Here is a 12,679-nt window from a genome sequence, read left to right on the forward strand (position 1 = left end):
GGCCGTTGGCTCGGGAAACAAGTTAACAAAATCATTTATGCGTGAGCAGTGGATGATAGTGTAGCCTGCTTTGATTACACATGACAGCTCATTCTCATTGTCTCATTCATTCTGGACAGAGATTTTATTTTATTTTCTGAAATATACAGTGACAGCCAGTCCCAGAGAAATTTGATTTATTAGTTGTATTACATTAAAAAATCTTCTATTATGCAAGCATTGTTGGATTATGTGTTTAATCATAATGCAACCATCAATGACTTAAAGGCTAAGTATCATATTGTTTATATTGTGTTTAAATAATTCTGTAGTTCTGTAGAAATACCATTTAAAGTTGTTAGTCCTGCTTGATGTGGCAGCACACGGGGTTAAGGGTGAAGGATTTAATACTACAGTTCCCAAACTGCTGGGGGCCTGCGAACACATCCCGAGCAGCCACAGAGGAGCCACTGGCCAACGTGTTTATATGCTGCTCTCTCTTCTTCCATTACTCTCTGCAATATTGAAAATTGATCCGCTGTAAATTGATGAAAGATTGCAGTTAGTGTGTTTTTCTGCGGCGGCTTCACAATAAAAGCTATTATGTGTCACGCCGGTTTAATGTTTTTTAATGTGAAACAGCAGGAAATTTGTATTAGCAGTAACTTAATGCAGCGCTGGCGCGGTGTAAAGAGCGAGAACAGTAAACAGTGAGGCTGATAAAATGACTCTGGACTACATTTATTCCTCTTGTGCATGTGAAGGCAATTTTCAGTCCAGTGGCAGTACTCCGCCACTAAAAATGATATCCACCACATAGAAGCAGTTACTGAATGTAAATGCATTGAATGGCTGGAAGAAAATCCAACCGTAAATAGTATCTCTAATTTTACTATCCTTATATTTACATTAAGCACTTTACGATGCCTTTAGATAAAGAAGCAGCTCAGTTATACTGTTGTGCACTGGGTTTAAGCTTGTTGTTGTTAAATATTGTAATCTTATGTGTTGGAAAGGATTATGTGTAGTGTGAGCGCATGTGATATCTGCCTTGTGGGGGTTTCATAGCTCAGCCCAGTAACACTGCATTTTACATTCAATTGTATTCAGCTATTATCACCATTTAAAAGGTGCAGTAAGAGCCGTGCTGTCATAAAACGGCGGTATGACACAAACACACCGGGCTCCGTAGCTTTCGACTGGTGAGATACTTGTTTTCTAACCTCACAGGTCTCCTTTTCCAAGCATGGTATTTGAGATCAAAGAGGGTTTAATAAAAAAGAGTTTCAGGTTAATTTCAACATAAACCATATTAGATAGTGGAATCGTTTTATTGCTCAATAAGAGAAAAAAAAATGCTTTTCATTACAGAAGTGTGGTGAATTCAATTGACCGAGGTTCTGTAAGTCTGCAATGTGTCTGATGTGAGAAAGGGATTTCACTTAGCCTGTACTAAGCCTCCTCTCCTGCTTCATCACCTTGATGTCAGTGTGTGTTTTCTATCTAGGAAAAGAAGGAAGGGAGGGTGTTAATCCTGGCTTTCTTTTAAATAACCCCAGTTTGAAAAAGGATGTCTTAATTGGCAAAGCAATTAAAGAGAATGTTCCACAGTTTAAACAAAGATACCTCATGAGTCTAGTGACAGATGAGTGCATTTCCCTTTCTCTAACCCCCCTTCCCTTTTCCTTTCCGAAGCAGAGCGGGTGCTGTGACATGTAATACTCATAGTACCCATTATACTGTGAGCCTTTATAGTCTGAGCCAGCATCTTTCCTCATGACAGTGAGTCTACGACTGCACTTCTTAATATGCAGCTCCAGTGCATTGAATTCTTGGAGGTGAGGCAAAAAAAAAAAAAAAAAAAAAAATATATATATATATATATATATATATATATATATATATATATATATATACACAGAAAGCCAAAGGAGCTGCTTCGCTGGGACAAGCAAAGAGTCACAGTACAAATGGAAGATAACATCACATCTAGACAGCTGGATGCCAAATATATGAAATCCGTATTACTGCGCAGATCATATGTTCAGATTCATCCTGCTAAAGCTGTAGAAACAAAGCAGATTTGTTTCGTCTCAGAGTGGAAAGTTTATATCTGCAGACCGAAGGTAGGAGCTCAGACTCCCTCCACAGGGGGTGGTCACAGCAGAGCAACCTGGCATCATGGAGTGGGATAAGAGAAAGATGGAAAATTCACTGCATCTGCCGTGTGGTGATTTTAGATTGATCAGTTGTGTGTAAGGGGCGGGGGGAGTTATCCAGTTGCTGAAAAGTCCCCAAACTACCTCCTCAAATCACGTCTAATAACAGTCCATTGGTATCGATCCCTCTGTATATATTGAGTTTTTGCCACTGCTTTTGAAATTAGTGCGTATCTGACTGCATATGGACAGCAAACATCCTCCCGAGAAACAGGAGCCAGATAGCACGTGGCAAATTACACACCCCGTTATACATTCTAGGCTCCATAATAGGAAAAGATGAGCACAAGACTGAGATTTGAGTGGAGCAAAGAGGGACAGGGATGAGATTGCTTTGGTAAGCCTGTTATCATGTCTGCGCGTACGTGTGCATGTGTGTGTGTGTGTGTGTGTGTGTGTGTGTGTGATAGGGACATAAACGCACACACAGACATGGTAAAAGGCTATGTCTTCCGCAAGCCAATGTGCTGCATGGCCTGTTTATCCATCAACATGATGTTCTGCTTTGCTGAGACATTTTGAATTTTTAGCAAGCTTTTTTTTTTTTGTAACATGCAAATACAGTCTGAGAAATATCAGGAGTTGTGTTATTGGAAATGCTGCCAACATCATAACAAGTGATGGCGTGTTTGTCCGATCTGTGCTGTGAGGTGTCCGTGTTTGTTTGCGTCAGAGAGATGAAATTCTCCAAGTGAAGGTGAGTAGTTATAAATATGGATTTGTGCAGGACAGATGCAGTTTGCAGCTGGATACTCATCAATTTAAATAGAAGCGCAATGAAAAATGAGAAAAGTTCTCCCAAACTGAGACGCAGTTTTTAAAAGACACTTGGTGAGTCTTGTTCCAGGAGGCACAACAGACAAGGGGAGGGATTAATCCTCAAATGGGTCCCTGGGATGAAATGAACTGTGAGCTCCTGCAATCCCCCTCTTCCCTTCATTTTCTGTGCAATAGTAATAGCTGTTTTCACAAGTGAAATAACGCTCCTCTTCACTATTAAACCAGTCTTCACTTGTAAAATCAGTGGAGTGCCCCTTTAAGCAAAAGTTTTTATTAGGCATGTGCACCAAGTGAGCACAATATAAACTGAAATAAAGGTCTTCCAACCTGACTTCAACTCAAGGCCCCCTCTGCACAATACACACTAATTGCATGGTGAACTTGGACCTCAAGGCCCCCTGAGGGCCTCGGGCAGCAAGCGCAACCAGTTTGCCTGTCTACAGAGTTGCAGGTCTGTTTTTTAATCGAAGTATTTTAATCCTGATTCTTACTTCTGATTTATCTGTGCACTCGTTTATCAGTTAAAACAAACCCACGCGTGTAACTGCTCTTATGAAAATTCCTGCTGCGAAGTCTTTCCCGACTGTGAGAACAAACTGGAAGCTCGTTTTTTTTAGTTAGCTTTCTCCAAAACTTTTCAACCTCTAAGAGGCTACTCTAATGACACAAGTCTCAGATCAAATAAAAGCAAATGTCAACTCAGTGGCAGACATTTGGCCTCAAGCTCACACAGAGGAGTGGCTGTTCTTCAGGTGTTAAGGCTGAGGCTTTGTTTTCAATAATAAATGACAGAAAGGCTCTGCTGGATGGAGTGCTGGGCAGTGGAATGGGCAGATGGATGTGTGCAGTATGAAGATCAATAGGTGATGGTGCATTTGTCAGATCTTATGGACAGGACATGCTGTGTATTAGATCTCATCCACATTCCTCCACGGGGGGTCTCCAATGCAACTGTTGTTATTTGTGGTGGGTTTTTTTTTTTCGTTTTTGTTCAGAGAAACCTAGATAAACTCAAGTTCCTCATTTTTTCCACAAAACTTCTGTTGTGTATGTGCTTACTTTATAATGTTTTGAACATCAGGCGTGCTGTGTTGAAGCACTATAGTATGATGTATGAGTCCAACAAGCATCGCACTTTGCCGCCTGTAAGCTCTAGTAACTTCAAATCCTATAATCTATTGTTTTTCATCAGCACAGCTCTTTTGTTTTGCCATATTTGTTTAGAGGAAAAGAAAAAAAAACTATTTCTATCTGCAGCATCTGTGACATCATTATCTCCCCACTGCATTGACAGAAGAGACATATCTGTAGCTAACAGCTACAGCCAAGCATGCTATGACAAACCTTTGGCTTTTATGGATTTTTTTCTTCCACCCACTCACTGTTGTCCTGCAGTTTTTAAAGGATGGCTCGAGGGATGGCAGGACTTTAGTCCAGACAGAAATATCTGAACAACTATTAAATGAACTGCTACGAAATATTGTATTGACATTCGTGTTCCCCAGAGGATGAATCCGACTGATTTGACAATTTGTTCAATAGACTGCCACGGAATTTGATTCAGATATTCATGTTCCCCTCAGGAGGAATATAACCGCCTCCATCCATCAACAGGTCAGTACTTTGGTTTTGTTTTATGACCAAAAACTAATGACATTCACATCAGCCTCAGCTGTACTTTGTGTTCGGTGCTAAATAGCAAATATTAGCATGGTAACACAGTAAATGAACTGTGCCTGAGAACAGCCTCACGGAGCTGCTGGCAGGACTGTAGACTCTCAGTCTTGTTGAAACCACAGCACATATTAACTCAAGTCTTAGGGATATGCAAGACTTAATGTCCACTATATATAGGACTGAATTTTTCAGAGAGCTGCATGCTTTTGGACTTTGCTCTGGGGGTGAGTACATAGCTAGAAATATCAGCATCCCCACTGCTTTGGCATGATCCCACTCACTTTCGTGCATGATAATGTGACAGCTCACATGGGCTCACACAATATATTTTAATCCCGGTTTATTCCCCTGGTGTTTCCCTGGTGGCTGAAGCAAGGACAGGCAAAGAAAGTCGACGCCAATTTAAAGTTCGTTTAGTAATTAAGCCGGCAGCTGTGGGGACGTTCATATTGATTAAATAAAAGGATAATTGAAGGTGATAATGGTTGTGATTAGGCATGAAAATTCACATGTCTATCAATGTGATGCTCAGCCTCTTTTGTACTTGCTGGGTGATGTTAATGTGACTGTGTGGCCCTACGGTTGTTTGGGAGGACACTGGCTAAATGAACCGGACCAAATCAAGCCTCTGGTTTGATTGTCTTTGCAGATTCTTTCTTATATTTTGACATCTGACTCAGTATCTTTCATACTGTTTGATAAGTGCATCTGTCAAGTCATCACAATCTCCTTCAAAGAAGCTAAAGCCAAACAACCATTAACCATTTCTAATCCTCTATCTGGCCAAATGGCCATATAAATTCCCCATCTTCCTATCAGCTTTAGCACTGCAGTATGAAAGTTAATAACCGGGAAGTCATTGCTGGAATTCAGTGATATGTTTATGGTGATAAAGAGCTATTAAGATTGGTGTGAGAGGGTAAATGAGGTGACAGGAAACTAAGCTGCTTTGTGACTATGCATCGGGCTGAGGAGAAGGAGCTGAGTCACTGAGGTGACAGTGTGGGGACAAGATAATGAAAACTTCAATAATATCTAAGAGAGGGGGAGAAGGACAATAAATCTGCAATCTGTGCCCCAATATGTGATAACCCATTAGCCACATAAAGATAACATCTGGTCCCCACACTCCTTCCTGGCATGAGATAACAGACCATTTTACATTTCAGTTTCTTATCCTTTTCTAATCCCTCGGCCCAGGCAGTAAGAGCCATCCTAGTAATCATCCGCACAGCCACATATAAACAAACTCTTAATCTTCTCGAACCCAAAACTTCAGAAAATTAACAAGCCTGTGTAAGCGTGCACAGCTGTTTCCCATACAGGCTTGAAATGACCTGAATATTACCGGTGAGCCAAGACTGTGTTCCAAATTGGCTTTCAATATTCACATTTCTACTTTACCATGTAATGCAAGCCATTAGACATAAAGACCTGCTGTCATGTGCAGTTACTGCAACCATGTCGCAACGAATGTTGAAATTAAAATTGCACCTTAACATTGAGAGCATTCCTTTTCACTATTTTTGATATGGTGAAAGAAGATATTTCATCTGTGTGCTTTGAAATAAATTTATTCTCTGCCATTTTTCTCTCTTCCAAAATTAAACAGTGACAGCTCTACGAAATAAGAAAATAATTGAAAAGTCCATTCAGTATTTTGTCAGACACTAGAATACTTATTTTCTTTTATAGATCACAGCTCCTCATGTGCCTGTTTACTTTATTTATACTTTGCCTTCAGCAAAACTGCAACTGAAATATCTTTGAGCAGCGTTGTAGGTAAACATGGAAAAATACTGACAAGGACAAAGTACAACCAAAAAAAGAGAAAAAAACATTCTTGAAGGTGAACTTTTGTTTGTCAGAGCTAACCAAGTCTGCACAAAATAAATCAAGAAAATGATTGTTACCCTTGATGGGAACAGAATCCAGCCTGCAGCTGGAGACGCAACAACCTTGCAGCCGTATTGTAGCATGTGATGAGGTGGGTGGGTGTCTCCACATATTAATGAAGCACCTTTCGATATTGTAGCGGTGAAGAGTTATTTCAGTTCATCTGTGTAGACTCAACAGAATCTTATTTAATAAATGTATACTTTGGATCCATGCTTGACATAGCCTGCAGCTTCAGATACTCTCTTCACATATCTGGGTCAAACATCCCACTGAGAAGTTATGTTTTCTAAAAGAAAGACTACTTTGATTTTTCTACTCGGTTCAGTTTCCGGGGATAGTCAGCCATGTGTCACAATGTGTAAATTGTTGGTAAACCAGCCTTCCTGAAAAGTGAGTCTATTACTGAGGCAGTGTTATATCACAATGATAATAACAATACATTATGAGGACATCTCCCTGTCATCTCCTGTATTAATTGGCCCAAGATTTGTTTTGTTTTTTCACCCTACGGCGAATTCAATGAGCCAAGAAAATGTGGAAATAAAGTAAATCCAGACAAATGAGATTATATATTCAAGGCATCTATTTTACACATCCACAAATATTTTCTGACATAATGTCCATCGATCAAGACGTATCTTGAAGCATTTTATTTAAAGGTACTGTATATATTGTGCTTTGTCAAATAAAGGCAATGATGTGGTTCTTGGTCAGTTTTACTGTATCCGCTTTGACAGCTACTATTTGCAGTTTATTTCAAGCTTTATATGGCACAAGCCCCAAAACATAAGTCTTAGTTAAATATGCGCTGCTTTTATTTTCTCAGAATTTAACGTTGAAAGCATACAGGTCACACACCAAAGCACAGCCTCATTTTGACGGCGTTTAGTTTTGACAGGGGTCAGGGAAAAGGCTCCTGACATTTAAAGCTCGCCGACAAGATAAAGTCAGTGCTGTTTTTCTGTTTGGGCCCTCGGGGCAGTGTTTGCAACGTGATCCTTTCCCTGTTCCTGTTCTGCTCTGTTGGTAAAATCAGATATGTCAGTTTTCCGCGTTACCGTGAAGTGTGCGTAGGTAGAGCAGTGAGCGACATCTGTGACAAGCAACGGACAAAGGTGAGGTCAGAGCATGGCATATTGACACTCACAATGTGCTGCGTGCATCCTGTCAAAGCTCACTGCCTGCTCAAGGGTAACCTAAAGCAAGGATGAGCAATATAATGACCACTTTATGTGGCGACAAGCCGCAGCATCGTCCAGTGGCTTCCTCATCACTCATCACTGGCAGCTTGGATAAATGCATCGTATCTACAGTACAGTGTGGGTGGTATTAGAAAAACAGCAACAACCTGTCAGACTTTATCACAGCTATGCTATTTCCTTGAAGTGCCCATCCATCCTTTTACCACAGTTCAATAAGTATGGACAGATGAGCTGGAGGGCCTGAAGCAAGTCCACCCATTCACACATCAAAGTAAATTTGTTTGGAACTTCATGGTCCAGTCATGCAGGCTTCCTGTTTGGGTTTTTCACATCGTGTTAGTGAGTCACTGACACCATGATTTTAGTTTCCCGTGTGTTTTGTGTGTTTGTTTCTAAGTGTTCTTGTCATCTTCATCACTAATGCTACAATCTCAGAGGGATCTTCGATGTAATCCCTCACTGGCTTCCCACCTACAAACACATTTTTGCACACATGAGAAGTTAAAAAAGCTAATCTAACATCCAACTGCACATTCCTCCAGAACCACAAAATGTCAAGTGATTTCAGGCCACACAGAAATGTCAAGTTGTGGTGCTGCCTATAAAGAAGCTCTTCTTCACCGAGCTAGCTGCAGCTTACACCACTGCAATTCTTTTTGAAATAAGTTGATAAGTTAAATTTTTTTAAGCCTGTTTTCCTCTTTGTACTTGTTTTATTTTAGAGGAAAAAAAGGCTTTGTCAAGTGTACAAGAGATTTCGCTGTTCAAAAGTATCAGATATGGCATTCAAATAATTTGTAATTTTTTCAGTAGAAACAAAAGAATAAAAACCTGCAAGTAAAACAAATGTTCTATTTTTCTGAGTGAATAGTTCAGTATAATGAATGAAAATCCGTCCGTCATCATAGAAAAATATTTCAACTCGTTTCAGGTTTTTCTGTTTCAACAGAAAAAGATCTTGGATTAGTCTTTACAGCTCACGCTTTGTATTGTGGCCTATCCTTGGAAGAGCGTGATAAACACTTTGCTGTGAGAATGAACACACACCAGCTCTCTGCCCTCTCTGCATCAACACTGCTGTGTCATTTGTATGTTTAAAAAAAGGATCTTCAGGTCGTGTTGCAGGCGTAGCCTCCGATGGCATCCCAGTTCACAGATGGCATTTCAGGACAAAGAGTTGTTTCTCGTCATGGTGACTTCAGGGAACGCTGTGATAGACAGATACCTTTTCAATTTCACGGCAAAAAGTAGCCGAAGTTTGGGTTGTCTGATTGCAGCAGAGTTCAAAGGATTGGGGAAGAGCAATCAAACACACCCCGGGGCTGCCATTTTGGATATCTGGGTTAATAGCGGAGAAAACATGTACTAGCAATCCAGCTACAACTCCAAAGCCAAAAAATAATCAGCTAAGCTTAAAATGACTCATTAGGAAGAGTTTTCTCTTTGAGAAACACGTCGCCAGGCGGGGAGTTTCCCCCTGTGCCTCTTTTTACTCTGGGAAATCTAAATGCAAAATGATTCCTTTCAACAAAGGTTCCCATCTGAAAGCATTAAGGAGAGGGGCGGAAAGAGAGCAGGCTGGCAGGTGCATATCCTGCTTCTACTTTAATAGTAATTTTAATGGCAACAGAACATTTCCCCTAATACTGGCTCATGTCCAAAGTTGTCTTTTTCTAAGGCTACCTGGCAGTGCAGTGCGGCCTGGTCAGCCCTCACAGGAGATGCTGTAGGTCTTTGAGACTCCTGCAGGGCTTTTGTCTTGCCTGCTAGTCTCTGTTCTCCGGCATTTCATGCAAATGGATTTCATAGCTCCGTCTCTCTTGTCTTTCTAGGCTGCATTGTCCAGAGTGGAAACACAATGAGTGTCAGGGGAATGTGCTCGTACATTCTTCAGAAATCAATGGAGCTGCGCTGGTACCACTGAATGGATGAGAGTCATGAATGCGTTTATGCAGAGTTCATGTACTGTGAGATGGAGATGAGATTCAAAGCTGGCACACGATGCCTCTCCTGATTTGCATATTGTATGTTCTAATAGGATTTCATCAACTCATTCCATCACTTTCTCATTTCCCTTGGCCGTCTCTCTTCTTTTATCCTCTCTTTCCATTCTCCACTATCTGTGTTTCTTCGGTATACTGCTATCAGTGCAAATCTGTAGATGTCTGAGAAAATAAAATAAGAGAGGTGGTTTTATTTGGCTCAAAATGTTAATGCTGTGCTCTGTGTGAGGAGAGTTTCCATAAACAGGCAGCTTGGCTAGACAGAATGGGAATTTCAGTGTCATTCATGTGCAAATATACATTAAATGTACTGCGTTCCTAGAAAGCTCTATTCACAGATGTGTTCTCGCCACGCTTTCTTTGTAACATGATAAAGGGCTTGTGTTGAGGAATCTCCCCTTTCAGCCATAACCTCTCAAATGGGATTTTCACGTCATTTTGCCGGTAGGTGTTGAAATCCTATAGCCACAAGAGAAATTAAAACACATACTAGGCTTTGGCAGCATCATTAAGGTCTATGTCATCTTCTGAGGGAAGAACATACTTACTAAAGAAAGAATCTTACACTCTATATATTTGACACAATTTGTGAACCCCAGAGATTTCAAGGAGAGGAATTCAAAGCCCATAAAGCCAGACAGATGGTTTTCAAAGTGAGATATGTCAGTGTTATATAAGAGCAGATATTTGACTGCTTAACCTGACTTTATATCAAAATTGTGTGTTTAACTTAAACTACACTGACTGGTCAAGATCTTCCTATGACTAAAGAAAACATTACCAATAAATTCAAACAGGATTTTATAGTATCTTTTGAGTGGAATGAGCTTTGGGTTAGACTTCAACTGCACAACTGTGAGGTATAACTTTGTTCTTGCTGTTCGCAGTTGTCACTCAGAGATCCTCTTCTTCTGAGCGGGCCTCAATTTCACCTCCCTCACAGTATGCTGCCTTCATTCATATTATCGGTATTTAATCTGTCTCACAGCCCAAACCATGCAAGGAAATGATGATAATACCTGAGATGAATCAAAATGCAGGAAATTGTACATCGATTGTGTCGAAACTAAGGATATAATCCATGAGACATAACATCTTTAATTTGCTAGGATTGCAAAACCTTAATTAGATCAGCAGCTTATCTGCAGAAGTGTGATTAGTGGTGAAAAGTGTACAGAGGGCTTATGAGGGAGAAAGAGATGTGCCTTGGATTGATCTATTCTACTGTACCAGGGCATGTGGCAATCTTTCCAACAGATTACAAATAGACAGGACCTTTAAATTGTGTCTGACTGCTCACCAGAGACCAATCACTCTGAGCTGCGACTGGAGCCGCCTGTAATATGAGTGCGAAATGAGAAACATAACAGTAACACGGTGCACAGTTTCCCTGATGAATGAGAACACCCTTTAACCTCATGTTAAATGGGTTGGCTTTGATAGACCAGAAACTTAACCCTTTTTTGTCACCGCAGCTTTGAGCGATCACCCCCATTGTCATCTGTTGGTGAGACACTTCAGTGGAAGCTGACACAGATAGCGACTTCAATGAAATTAACAAGAAGATGTGCTTTGATTTAAATTCAGACCCGAACAAAACACTGTTCAAATATGCATGGATGCAATTCAAGTGGTAAAAATGACAACGTCTTTATCTTCCTCTTTTAATCTTGTGCGGTTAACGTCTTCATCACAGTCATCATCACAACAAAGTATGCAGATGTTGACTCTGCCTCCAGAGGAAGAGTCAGACAATTACTCCCTGTGCTGCAGGTATCATGCGACTCCAGTGCACAGTATTCACACTCATCTGCAGCACGGCACCCCTACACTCCTCAGGGGTCAACATATGGCTGCACATAATTTCTTCTGTGCCTCTCAGGAGAGACCCTAAACAATTCTCATCATTGTGTCAATATGGTCCAACTTTCGCTCCATATAGGTACCTACAGTGAACAGATTGACAGTGCTAATATGTTCTTTCTGCTTGAACAATGACAACATTATCAGATTTGGTTCATTAGTGCTGTGTTGCTAAATTGCAAGACAAATCTAGCAGAGTAAAAGAAAAATCTGGTAGCTCTGACAGTTCTTGGAGCGAGTTCAAGGCAGAGCCTTTACTCCACTGGTCTCATTGTTCATTGCGTTCAATTTTTCATAAACATTACAAAGACCTTATGCCCTTTAAGATCTAAATTTTAAATAAGAACATGCGTGACTGCAATTCATAAGCCCTGTGCAGTGAGTCAGAAAAGTGCTGTTTTTAGCTTTTTATCAAAGGCTTGCTCATTAAAAATGTTTGACTTTTGATGGGTGAGGAGGTGGCATGCAAACAATGTCACAAGCCTAAAACAATAGATTACACCTAAAAATAAAAATCTGCTTGGAAACAACAGTTGTTGTTTTGTTTTGTTTTTTGTCATCCCGGCATTATGAAAGCTCTGTGGTTTCCAATCCTCCAAGATCTGAGAAAGAATAAGACGCTGTTACCTAACAGATGAAGTATGTAATTGGTATTGTTCATTGCCTATGTGCTTACGTCAGAGAGATGCATTGCAATGCTCCCTCTCTTGCCTTTTGCAAAGACCATCAGCTGGCTTTAATGACATCAGAAGCCTATCTTTGCTCCAGACCTTCCTTCACTTGACATTAAGATGCAAGCAGTTTCTTTGATTTTGTGGGAGGATGCCTGCCACTGAGCAGGTTCTACGTGACAAACTGCTTCATGGGTATTTTGTTCTCTTCTCCAGAATTCAATAAAGGTGAAAGACTGGCTTATAAAGTGTCAGACTGTTGTGTTGTGGAAACATCAATGGTGTCACAGTGTGACAATATATGCATCCACCCACTCACACTTATAGGAGGAGGAGGTTCAGTCAGGAGGGTAGAGTGAGCAGGAGAGAGAGGAAAACAGAGAGAG

The sequence above is a fragment of the Seriola aureovittata genome, chromosome 14, assembly GCF_021018895.1.
Source record: "Seriola aureovittata isolate HTS-2021-v1 ecotype China chromosome 14, ASM2101889v1, whole genome shotgun sequence".
In the NCBI taxonomy this organism is placed as follows: Eukaryota; Metazoa; Chordata; class Actinopteri; order Carangiformes; family Carangidae; genus Seriola; species Seriola aureovittata.